Here is an 11310-nt window from a genome sequence, read left to right on the forward strand (position 1 = left end):
GTTTGTATGAGGAGCTTTATCAATAAATTATATATTCTACCACTTTACAAAGGAGGTTGTCTTCCTAGATCTTTAACAAACACATGTTTTCACATTTTGTTCCAAAGCAACATGATACTAAATGATATAGCCTCTTTTATATTTTCCAAAGTTGAGACACTTTATGGGTAGCCATATAACCTTCATGCTTATCAAACTCTTTTGCCAAAGTAAACTAGTTATGTGGCCAATCAGAATGCTATTTTTTTTAATTTTGATTAGCAATGACAAATGAAACAAACAAGGGCGTTGAGATAACAATTAGCCAATTGTACATTTGATAGAAAAAGCAACAATGAACCATAAATATGGAAGAGAATGTCAATGGTACAAAACTTCTAGTGGCCTAGCGCACCATAGATCCAATACACAAATTTGATTAAAAACACTATATGGACCACAACCAAATGTTTGTTATGCTACATACATTACAGACTATAATGGAGAAAGACAAATTGAAAGATGAAAACTCACCAACTGCTCTCAATTGGATGTGAATAATGCATTTTTGAATAGTGATATTAAAGAAGAAATATATATGCATCAACCACCTGGCTTTGTGGTTTAAGGGACGTTAATATGCAAATTGAGGAAATTTTTACATGGCCTAAAACAGTCTCCTCGTGCTTGGGTTGACAAATTTAGCCAAACGATATTGAGTTTCTGATTCAATTGATGCTCAGTAGATCATTTCGTCTATTAGATTTAGGATCCAATGATAAGGTACTCGACCAAGAGGGTGAGAAAGGAGAAAAAGAAGAAGAGAGGAAGAAAATGAGAGGAAGAAGGAAGAGAGGAGAAAGGTGAGAGAAGGACAGCTAAGGAGAGAGAGAGAGAGAGAGAAGAGGGGAGACTTAATGATCTACCCCTTGCCTTGAGTCTCTATATATAGTTGATGAAGGAAGTTTACAATGACTACATTGCCTTTAGGGCTACAAGCTCTCAAAAGGAAAAGTCATAAGAAGGCATTCGTCATCTTCTCTAATTACACCCTAGTGTCATCCTTATGAGAAGAACACTAATTAACACACTTTTCCATCTCTTTGATGTGTGGAAGGTATTTACGTTAATGCCCCTTTGAGATGTCTTCCAACACTCCCCCTCAAGATGGGGGAGAGAAAACATCATAGATACCAAACTTGTTGCATATAGTGGTCTGTATCTTAGATGTGAGCTGCTTTGTGAGTATATTTGTCACTTGTCCTTGAGATAAAAATGTTTGAATTATGAAACTTTTATGAATAATTTTATGCAGAGTGTATAGATAATGTTATATACAATTTATTTGACATGTATTTTATGCAAAGTTTAAAATATTGGTGGAAGCTCGAACTCAACTTGAACTCCAGCTTGAACTCGGTTAAAATTATTGGGCTCGAGCTCAATTACAATTTTTGGCTCAAGGCTAGGCTCAACTCAAGCTTGAGTTCGAAATATTTAAATCAACCCATGCTAGAACATAGGCAGGTTCAGGCTCAACTCGATTTAACGCCACCCCTAGTTTTCGTTCTTTACTAAGAATTTGTCTCTTTCAAATGAGACGTTTTTACCTTTATCACAAAATTGACTAATGCTAATTAAATCATGCATCAACCCTTCTACACAATAGACATCGGACATGAAAGAGGTTGAGGTACCAATTTTACCAATTCTTTTGATGATACCTTTGCTATTGTCTCCAATTTTACATGACCATTGTCTTTCAATTTGAGTTCTATGAACTTCCTCTTATCATCGGTCATGTTCCTCGAGCACACACTATCCAAAATTCAAACATTTTTCGGTGCCTTAGCTCGGAGACAAGCCTCTTCCTAAGTGGTTGACTCTTCATCATCTTCAATAGCCATGAGTCGTACATCACACTCTTCTTCATTGGAATGGTTGGACTCTTCTTCCATAGCACCCCAAACAAAGATCAAGACTTTCTTCTTCTTGTTCTTTGAATCTTTGCTTGAGGATGTGGTTCTTCCTTCTAAGTTTGGGCATTTATTCCTTTTATGCCCTGGTTTACCACACTCAAAACAAACATCAATTTCTTGAAATATTTTTCATTTTGAGTTCTAATTTGGCCTTTTTCGATAATTTTCTTCTTTCTATATATTGTTTGAAGGTGTCTAGTGATAAAACTCACCTCATTGGAGCTCTCTTCACTAGACTCGTTTTCTGCACTAGCTTTGGCCTTAAGAGCAAGAGTTTTTGCTTTAGGTTGCTCTTCCTCTACTTCTTGAGGTTTCATCTTATAAGTAAAGAGAATTCTTAGAAGCACTTCAAGCTCATTATTCTAAAATTTGCATTCTCAAGAATGGCGGTCTTCCTCTTTTCCCATGACTTTGGAAGTGCCTTGAGAAACTTGTCATTATGCATATAGAGGGAAATCTCTACTTCTAGAATGTTCAACTCATATATGATGTGTGAGCCTAGAGTTCATCTCAGCTATTGATTCACTCTGTTTATTTTAAACTCATCATATTGGGAAATCAATAAACTAATCCTAGAGTCCTTAACTCTAGTGGTCCCTTCATGTATGACCTCTAATTTATCACATATTTCCTTTGTGGTCTTACATGTGGAGACCCGATTAAATGCATTTGGTCCTAAGGCACAATACAACAAGTTGATGACCTTTGAGTTTGTTTTGATTTTCTCTTTATCTTCCCTAGCCAACTCATTCAAGTCCTTTGTGACAAGAATGCTATTTTCTAATTTTTGAGCCTTAGATGGGTCATTCCTTGTCACATACCAAATGTCCCAATCAATGGATTGGAGGACGAATCCCATTCTTACCATCCAATACCCATAGTTTACACCATTAGATAAAGGGGGACGAATGGTAGATTGTCCTTTGGGAAGGAGCAATTTATCTTGAGACGCTATCTTAATCGAGTTTCTAAATCAATTTTTGGCATGCTCCGCTACCGATGGAGGTACTCTTGCTTTTTTGTTTTTGAGGAGGGGTATGGACCTCTTTTTTGTTGTTGAGGGAAGGAAATAGAAGGGTAGGTGGCCCCTCCCTAGTAAAAACAAGAGGGACGAGTTACCCCTCTCCATTTGCTGTATGTTTTAAGAATGGAGATTAGGGGTAGAGAGAGGGGAGTGGGTGCCAATGTTATGGACTCAATAAGACTGAGTCATCTACTTTACTTTTATTATTTATGTTGCTTTTAATTTCGAATTTTATTGATTTGTAATAAGACTTAAAGGTAGGGGTAGAATTGGGTTTAATAACCCTAACCTATGTTGATGTTAATTACCCTATTTAAGGGGTAAGGATGGAGAAATAAAGCAAGTTCGGAATTAGCATAAACTAGGGTAATTTAGGTTCCTTCTAGGCTCTCTATTCTAGGGTTCTTGGTGTGAACTCTCTTGGGGGTTTGCTGCATCCATTGGGGAGTCTTTGAGGAGATCTTGGAAGGAAAAGGAGGAGGAATCAGCCTTCTCTTCCATGCTGCAATAGTCATCCATCTCTTCCACGAACCAGTAGTGAGGGAAGGAGGATTTGGTTGAGTCTTAGCATCAAGAAAGGAATTTTCGAGTTGCTGAATTGAAGGAGGTCTTCAAGAGGTATTTTTATCTATCTTTTCCGAGTTTACAAGAGCTAGAGACTGCCCTCTTTACATTCAGCATTGGTAGTTGCATGAATTCAGAAACCCTACTCATTGATGTGAGGTATAAAGTGGGGTTTCATAATTGGATCCTTAAAACAGTCTCTTGCTTGAATTGGTGCATTCATAATTAAGAAAAGGAAACTCCTTTTCAAGGGGAATGAATTCAGTAAAGGGAAAGGGGTTGTTCTTGAGTAATTACAGCAAGTAAAACCCTCTTCACATGAATCATAAAAGAGGGGTTTCATATCTGAGTGCTTAAACAGTCCTTTAACTTGCTGGTTGCATCTATAATTGAGAAAAGGAAACTCCTTTTCAATTATAACGTGTGAGGGAAGAAAAAGATAGTTTCTTTTCACAAAAACGTGTTAAGAAACCCTCTAACAGTGCTGGATTCATATTCAACTCGCCGAGTTACTAGATCCATGGCTAGGGACCATAACAGCCAATCCCTCTTTTTTTAGTTTAAGGAGAAGTCAACCTCTTCTCCCCCATCCCCATTGATGACATGGAGGGAGAGACCTCCCTTTACCTTTGTTGGAAGATGGGCTCCAGCCCACATGACTAAGAGTATTATAAGATGGGTCACACAACCAAGGAAGACCCACAAGATGGGCCCAAGTACATAAGAAGTAGGACCCACCATGATTACCACGAGCTGACATCTTTATCACATAAGTTCGAAGATCAAGAAGGACTCACAAAGATAACCACAAGCTGGTTCGAAGATCAAGAAGGACTCACAAAGATAACCACGAGCTGGCATCTTTATCTTATGGTCACGTCATAGAAGAGTTCAAGTTTGAGTTATGTTTGTCTTCTATTTATATTGATTTATTTAATTATGCTAAGGCTTATCCTTAAGCATTAGAGTTTGGGTGTAATTGGGACAAAGGTAGTTTTATTGTAATTGGACTCTACTACCTTCCTCTATTATAAATAGAGGTTCATATCTCTGATTATAAGAAGGTAATGAAGTCAATGAAGTGTTTCTCTTTTCCATAAATTCAACATGGTATTAGCGTAGGTTCTATGAGTTGACTTGGTCAACCCACAAAGAGAATGAGATCCTTTTATCTAAACCCTAAACCCTAAGTCTAGGTTCATAGTTTTTGTTTTTTCAGTCCCTACACCCGTAGATTGTTTTGCATTTTTCACCTCTATACTGAGAATTTCATATTGCAAATTATATATTGATGGAAAGATATTTGAGTCTAATATCCAAGGAAAATGATTTTTTATAGTCGAAGTTATCTACAAAGAGAAATAAATATTTTAATGATTTAAGGTCAGATTGCAAAAGAGGTTCAAGCAACAGTAGAAAACTTCAAATTTCGAGGTATTTTATGCTATCAAGAAGGAGACTTTATTTGGAGATATATATATCAAAAGAAAAATATGTAATTATATTCTCTTACTTATTTAACCAATTTTCAATCTGATTTATCTACAAAGATAAATCGATATTTGAAGCAACAAAGGTTGGATTGAAACAAAAGGTTCGAGCAGCAGCATAAAGTTTCAACTTCGGAGGTATTTTATGTTATCTAGAATGAGACTTTATATGGAAAATTATATACAAAAATAAATATATGTAAGTATATTTTCTTAAATATTCAACCAATTATCTATCTGAGTTTTTTTATAAGAAGATATTGATCTTAGAAGAGTCAATGGTCATGCTGAAAAAAAACTAGAAACAGTACTTAGTTCGGTCAAATGATAGAGACCGAAGTCTATTAGATTATTTATTTTCTAATAATTATATTTTATGAAGTGAAGTTATACTTGGATGAAAGCTATTTAAGTCTAGTTTCATAAGGAAAAAAATTCATGTGAATCTGAACTATATTTAAGTATATATTCGCATTGAAAAAATCAAAGGTCATACTGGTATTCTGTTACAATGAAACATCCGAATTTATGCCCATTGTTTTGCGTCACTTTTTGAGTTGATATATTAGGAAAAGATCTCACTTCTTCCTTAAGGGCTTATTTATACATTTCTATTATTTGGGTTTATTGCTACATTCATGATATTTGGTTCAAACTAGGATCACTACAATTACATCCCAGTTTGAGGGGGAGAAGAAGATGAAGTACAAGAAAAAAGATATTTTATTCCATATGTTGTGGATAAGTTTATGTGACCAAAATATTTGAGAAAGACGAAGCGCAAAATATGAAGCTTCTGCATCTAAGAAAAAATATTTATATCGGATTATGATTATTTCATGGGTCCTTCTACAAGGTTTATTATTTTGGTTCGTGTTATATGTGTTGGAAGATGGTTGTGTTATATTTCACTTGTATCTATTATGCCTATTTGGGGACATTATTATTGAAAAAGTGGTGGCTCGGTATCCTTTCTCATATCATCATTTATTTGACCCTATAAAAAAATATCATGGTTGGGAAACCATGACATAGGAACTTAATACCCTATCAAAAAGATGTCACGGTTGGGAAACCATGACAGAGGATACTATGTTAAAAAATATCACGATTGGGAAATCCTAACAGAGGAAGTTATTATTACATCTATGTTATACCCCCCTGAATTGTCCAACTGGGCCTCATGGAAGAGAGCACCAGCGTGAGAGTGTTGGAAGATGGGAGGACTACCATATTATACAAAAAAGATTATATACATCATTTGCAGCAAGTTGGGAGTTCATGATGTTCTTTCACCCTCAGCTTGAGGGAGAGTGTTGGAAGATGGGCTCCAACCCACACGACCAATGAAGGCCCACATATCTAAGAGTATTATAAGATGGGTCACATGACCAAGGAAGACCTGCAAGATGGGTCCAATCACATAAGAAGTAAGACCCACCATGATTACCACGAGCTAGCATCCTTATCACATAAGTTGGAAGATCAAGAAGGACTCACAAAGATAAACACAAGCTAGTTGGAAGATCAAGAAGGACTCACAACGATAACCACAAGTTGGTTGGAAGATCAAGAAGGACTCACAAAGATAATCACGAGTTGGCATCTTTATCTTATGGTCACGTCATAGAAGAGTTCTAGTTTGAGTTATGTTTGTCTTCTATTAATATTGAGTTATTTAATTATGCTAAGGCTTATCCTTAAGTGTTAGAGTTTGGGTGTAATTGGGACAAAAGTAGTTTTATTGCAATTGGATTCTACTACCTTCCTCTATTATAAATAGAGGTTCATGTACTCTGATTATAAGAAGTCAATGAAGTATTTCTCTTTTCCAAAAATTCAACAACATGAAAATTTTCTACCCAAAAGTGTAGAAGCTTTCCCTCCCCTTTTTTGTGATGGAAATAGAGGACATACAGACCTCATAGATTGATGTGAAAGTTCATGACTTGATTAATTGATATAAAATTTCATGAATTACAATAAAAGAGTATTTAAGTTGAATTTAGTGGAGGATGAATTAGGTTTCCTTCTTTTTCTCTACGTATTACATAAAATAATAATAAAAAGACAATAGTGTCCTTTCTCCATTTACACCCTTGGAAATAAGATTCTATGAGAAAATACTTTGTAGAAACTTAAATAAATAGAAATTAGATTTTCCAATACTTTCCTCAAGCTAGAGTTTTTTATTTCATCTTATTAAATATATATATTAAAATAAAAAGTAAAAAGTTGTCTACACTTAGGTCTTTAATGTCTTCAATGAAGAAATAAACTCTCAAAATTTTAACTTCAACTCGATCTTCCACTTGGGTTTGCACTTGGTCACTTCTCAAAATTTTGATATTCCATTTTCCCTCTTAGATGCTTGAGAAAACTTGACTTTGGTCCCCAACTTTGGTGTAAAAATTCACCACAACATTTCACTGCATGCTCATCCAAATACCTTTTTCCTTTATGCTTCTCCTTCTACTTCTGCCTCTCAAGTTGGGGATTTATAATACCAAGAAACCCTACTTGCCAACAATATATAAGAGAATAACATCACTCCGAGCCACTCGACATGACTCCAAAAACCTTGCACCTTTAGGTCAAAGAAGAGTTAAAAGACACCAACATACCCGTTTTTAAAAATAGAACAATATTCACCCACTTTAAAGTTGCAAAATAATCTAACTTGACTCAACTCAAGTTGGATTTGGCGTGGGTCTATGGATATTGTTTTGAATGATGAAAAACATTACTGACTAAAGAAATATTACTTGAGGTTTCTTAGCCTGCCCTTGAATATACATGACTCAACTCATACATATATGCATGGATTACCAAGAGAGAAATTGATTAGATTAACCCACAAAACTTCGAGTTTGACCAACCTACCGAGTCAGCAACCCTACACTAGAACAGAGTTCATCTTCCAACTTTATAATAGATCTCACTATAAATATCAGTACCAATGATAACAATTTTCTAATAGGCACCAAACAAATATGGTTCAAACTACTTCCAAAACTCAACCCAAAACTCAAGGGAACTTGGACTAATAGCTACTTTCTCCCATGGCAACCATGGATTAATTTGTACTTGAAATATTTCCATGAAGAAGCCATTGTTTTAGAATTGAAAAAAGAATTCAATATGGTTGATGTGGAAACTGACCAAGCAAGACAACACTAATAGACAACCTGCTACTAGTGACACTGCATTGAAGTTGGGACAACAACTTCTGTAACTGATGAGTCCAAAAAAACTCTTACCCAACTCTCAGTCAAAATAAAACAAACAAAGGAAAGGGAATTAATCAGTGGAAGAGGAGTACAAGTCACTACTAGCTATCATAGTTAGGAGGATAGTAGAAAGAAGCAACGATTGAAACAAATGTTGTTGATTGAAAAAAGATTGCATTGAAAGTTGTTTGTTAGAGCATATATTTCCTATTTTAATTAAACTAGGAAAAATACTATAATAAATGTAAGGAAAATAGACCCTTAATGAATCAACGATTCACATGAAAACAGGAAACAAAACAAGCTGCTCTAAATTTCTTTGTGGTTGTCGACATGACGACTTTAGTTGTATTGTGTCAACAACATCCATGTCAAACTCTTAAAAAAAGAAGGTGATAAAATACTAAGCTTTGAATTTTGAGAATATGTGTTTGATTGACTTTAACTCCCAAATGTATGACACTAAAAGCAAAATTTGCACTCACAAAAATCAACCATTAGTGCACCTAGCAGCATTGTGTGTAGCAAGTTTCGACCATTAAACTTAGTAGCAACAACAATAGTTTTATCTCCAAAGTGGTATTGATAAGAACATCAGGACAACGACAAAAACAAGTCCTACTTATTTTAGGACATTTTATGAATAGAAACTAAAAGAAACCAGCATTGAAAGTCACAAAAGAAAAGAATTGCAGCACATAACTCATAATGACAATTTAAAACCTGAGAATGGAGCAAACAATTTGCTATAAGACTGAAAAGGAATACTCACATATGTCTTAGAACCACTTAGGACTTGTAAGACAAATCAAGGACAACCAATGATTGGAATCATGTCAAACTAAACCAAAGGCAACAAACTTATATAAGGGCAAAAAAAAAAAAAAAAAAACAAACGTTGGAATCAAAAAAAGGAAAAATAACAAAAAATAATGAGAGAAGCTATGAGCAGAGAGTACTATTTCTTATCATCATCCTATTTTCCCCATGGAGAAGAGTATTATAGGGAAAATTTTCACTGAGAAATTCGCTAAGAATCACCCATATAAAAAAAAATTCAGTGAAAAATGAATTTTGTTGATAACAATAAACTATTTCTTGGAAAACTTATTTCATTGAGAATTATTTTTCTTTTTTAAAATATTTATTTTTTAAAAAAATTTAAAATAATTCTCAATGAAAATTTTCTGTCAAGAATTATTTTTAAAATCTTTAAATATTTTTTAAAATTAATTTGAATTTATATTTAATTATTTTTATCTAGTTTTTAAAAATAATTCTCGATGAATTTTCATTGAGAATAAATTCTTCAATTAATTTTTTTCAAAAAATTACAAAAAACTTTTTTTTTTTTTTTTAAAATAAGCCACATGGTGCACGTTGTGCATGTGTGGCAAAAAAATAGAGGGACTTTCCTTCACGAAATTAATATCACCAAGAAAAGTCCCCCTTTTAATTTAATTTTTTTAAATATATGGGAATTTTTCTTGATGAAATTAATTTTTGGGAAATGCATTCATTTTTATTAAAATTTTATTAAAAATGCTCCTTTTAATTTTATTTTTTTAAAAAAATGGGAAATTTTCTCGATGAAATAACTTTTTTCAAGAAATGTATACATTTCACAACAATTTTAACTTTTTCCAAGAAAAGTCACATTTTTCATTTGATCTCTTCTAAAAATATGGGGAACTTTCTCATAGAAATTAATTTTGTTGAGAATAGTGTATATTTCTCGGTAATTTAATTTTTTTTTTTGATAAAACGTGGTTCCGACCACTCAGTGAGAATGCTTTATTGAGTGAAATTTGAAATTCATCGAGAAAGGTATCTAGAATTTTTGGCAAAATTAATTACTTTTGTAAAAAATCATATTTCTTGTAATGTGTACCCTCTTTAATACCCTGTGAAATTTCATGAAATTATAAGAAAAGATAGAAAAGACATGGAAAAAGAGAGAGCTAGAAAATTAATATTTTCGTTGATTTTGGAAGAGGGTTAATTAGGGTTCTCTCTTCTCTGCTATTTATAACATAAAATAATAATAATAAGACATTAATATTCTTGCTCCGGTTCTCTCTTCTCTGCTATTTATAACATAAAATAATAATAATAAGACATTAATATTCTTGCTCCCTTTACAACCTTAGAAATGAGATTACATGAGAAAATATTCTCCTAGAAGCCTAAATAAATAACAATTACATGTTCTATAATAATGGACCTGGATCAAATGATTCATTGGTTGAAATGGGGAACCCGCTTTGGTTAATTAAGTTTTGACTCACTTTTGACTCTTGACTTGATAAATCAATTCAATCTTGAAGTGGCAAACTCGGCCAGTTAACTAAGTTTTGACCCATTTTTGAGTCTTGTAAAGTTTTACACAAAAAGAAGTTTGGTGCAAGTTTTATAATCCTAGTTTAAATTCTTATCTATAATAATCCTCATAAATACAAACGACATAATATTGGAAAGATAGAGTTTACATTAAATCAGACTTTTTTAAATTTCAAAAGACTAAATATGCAAAAAAGAAAGAAAATTATAATAGATGCATAAAAGGCATGTGATTTGTTGCAAAGCGAAAAGAAATATACTTATTTTAAATTTAAGCCAGTGTACTAAAATTCATAATATTTAATCGATAGAAATTATTTTCAAGTGATTAATATCATAAAAATAGGGAGGGGTGGTGGTGGCCCCTAAACCCTAAGCGCTAACGGGGGAGCTGGGGCCTGGGGGTCCATTGTTCACAGATTGAACCGGTAAACCCGGATAGCTTAGCCGGGTTATGATCTTTTGCCAGATTTTAAATATATTTTACCCAGACAAAGCAAAGGGTCTGATTAAACCCTACTCCATCTGAAAATCGTATTTACAGATTTGCGATTAAGTACAACTGTTGCGGAAGAGAGTCCCGTGCATTTTTAAATAATCGATGAAGGAAGCTGTCCGATTCATTCTCGTTCCATTCTCGGACATGCGTCTGCCTGCTCTTTTTACTACCTGTTTCTCCCGAGTGCAGCGCTCATCTGCCTCTC

This window comes from Aristolochia californica, unplaced genomic scaffold (genome assembly GCF_029961685.1).
Source record: "Aristolochia californica isolate CCGP_79_NKW_82.1479 unplaced genomic scaffold, dmAriCali1.0.hap1 SCAF_5, whole genome shotgun sequence".
NCBI classification, from domain to species: domain Eukaryota; kingdom Viridiplantae; phylum Streptophyta; class Magnoliopsida; order Piperales; family Aristolochiaceae; genus Aristolochia; species Aristolochia californica.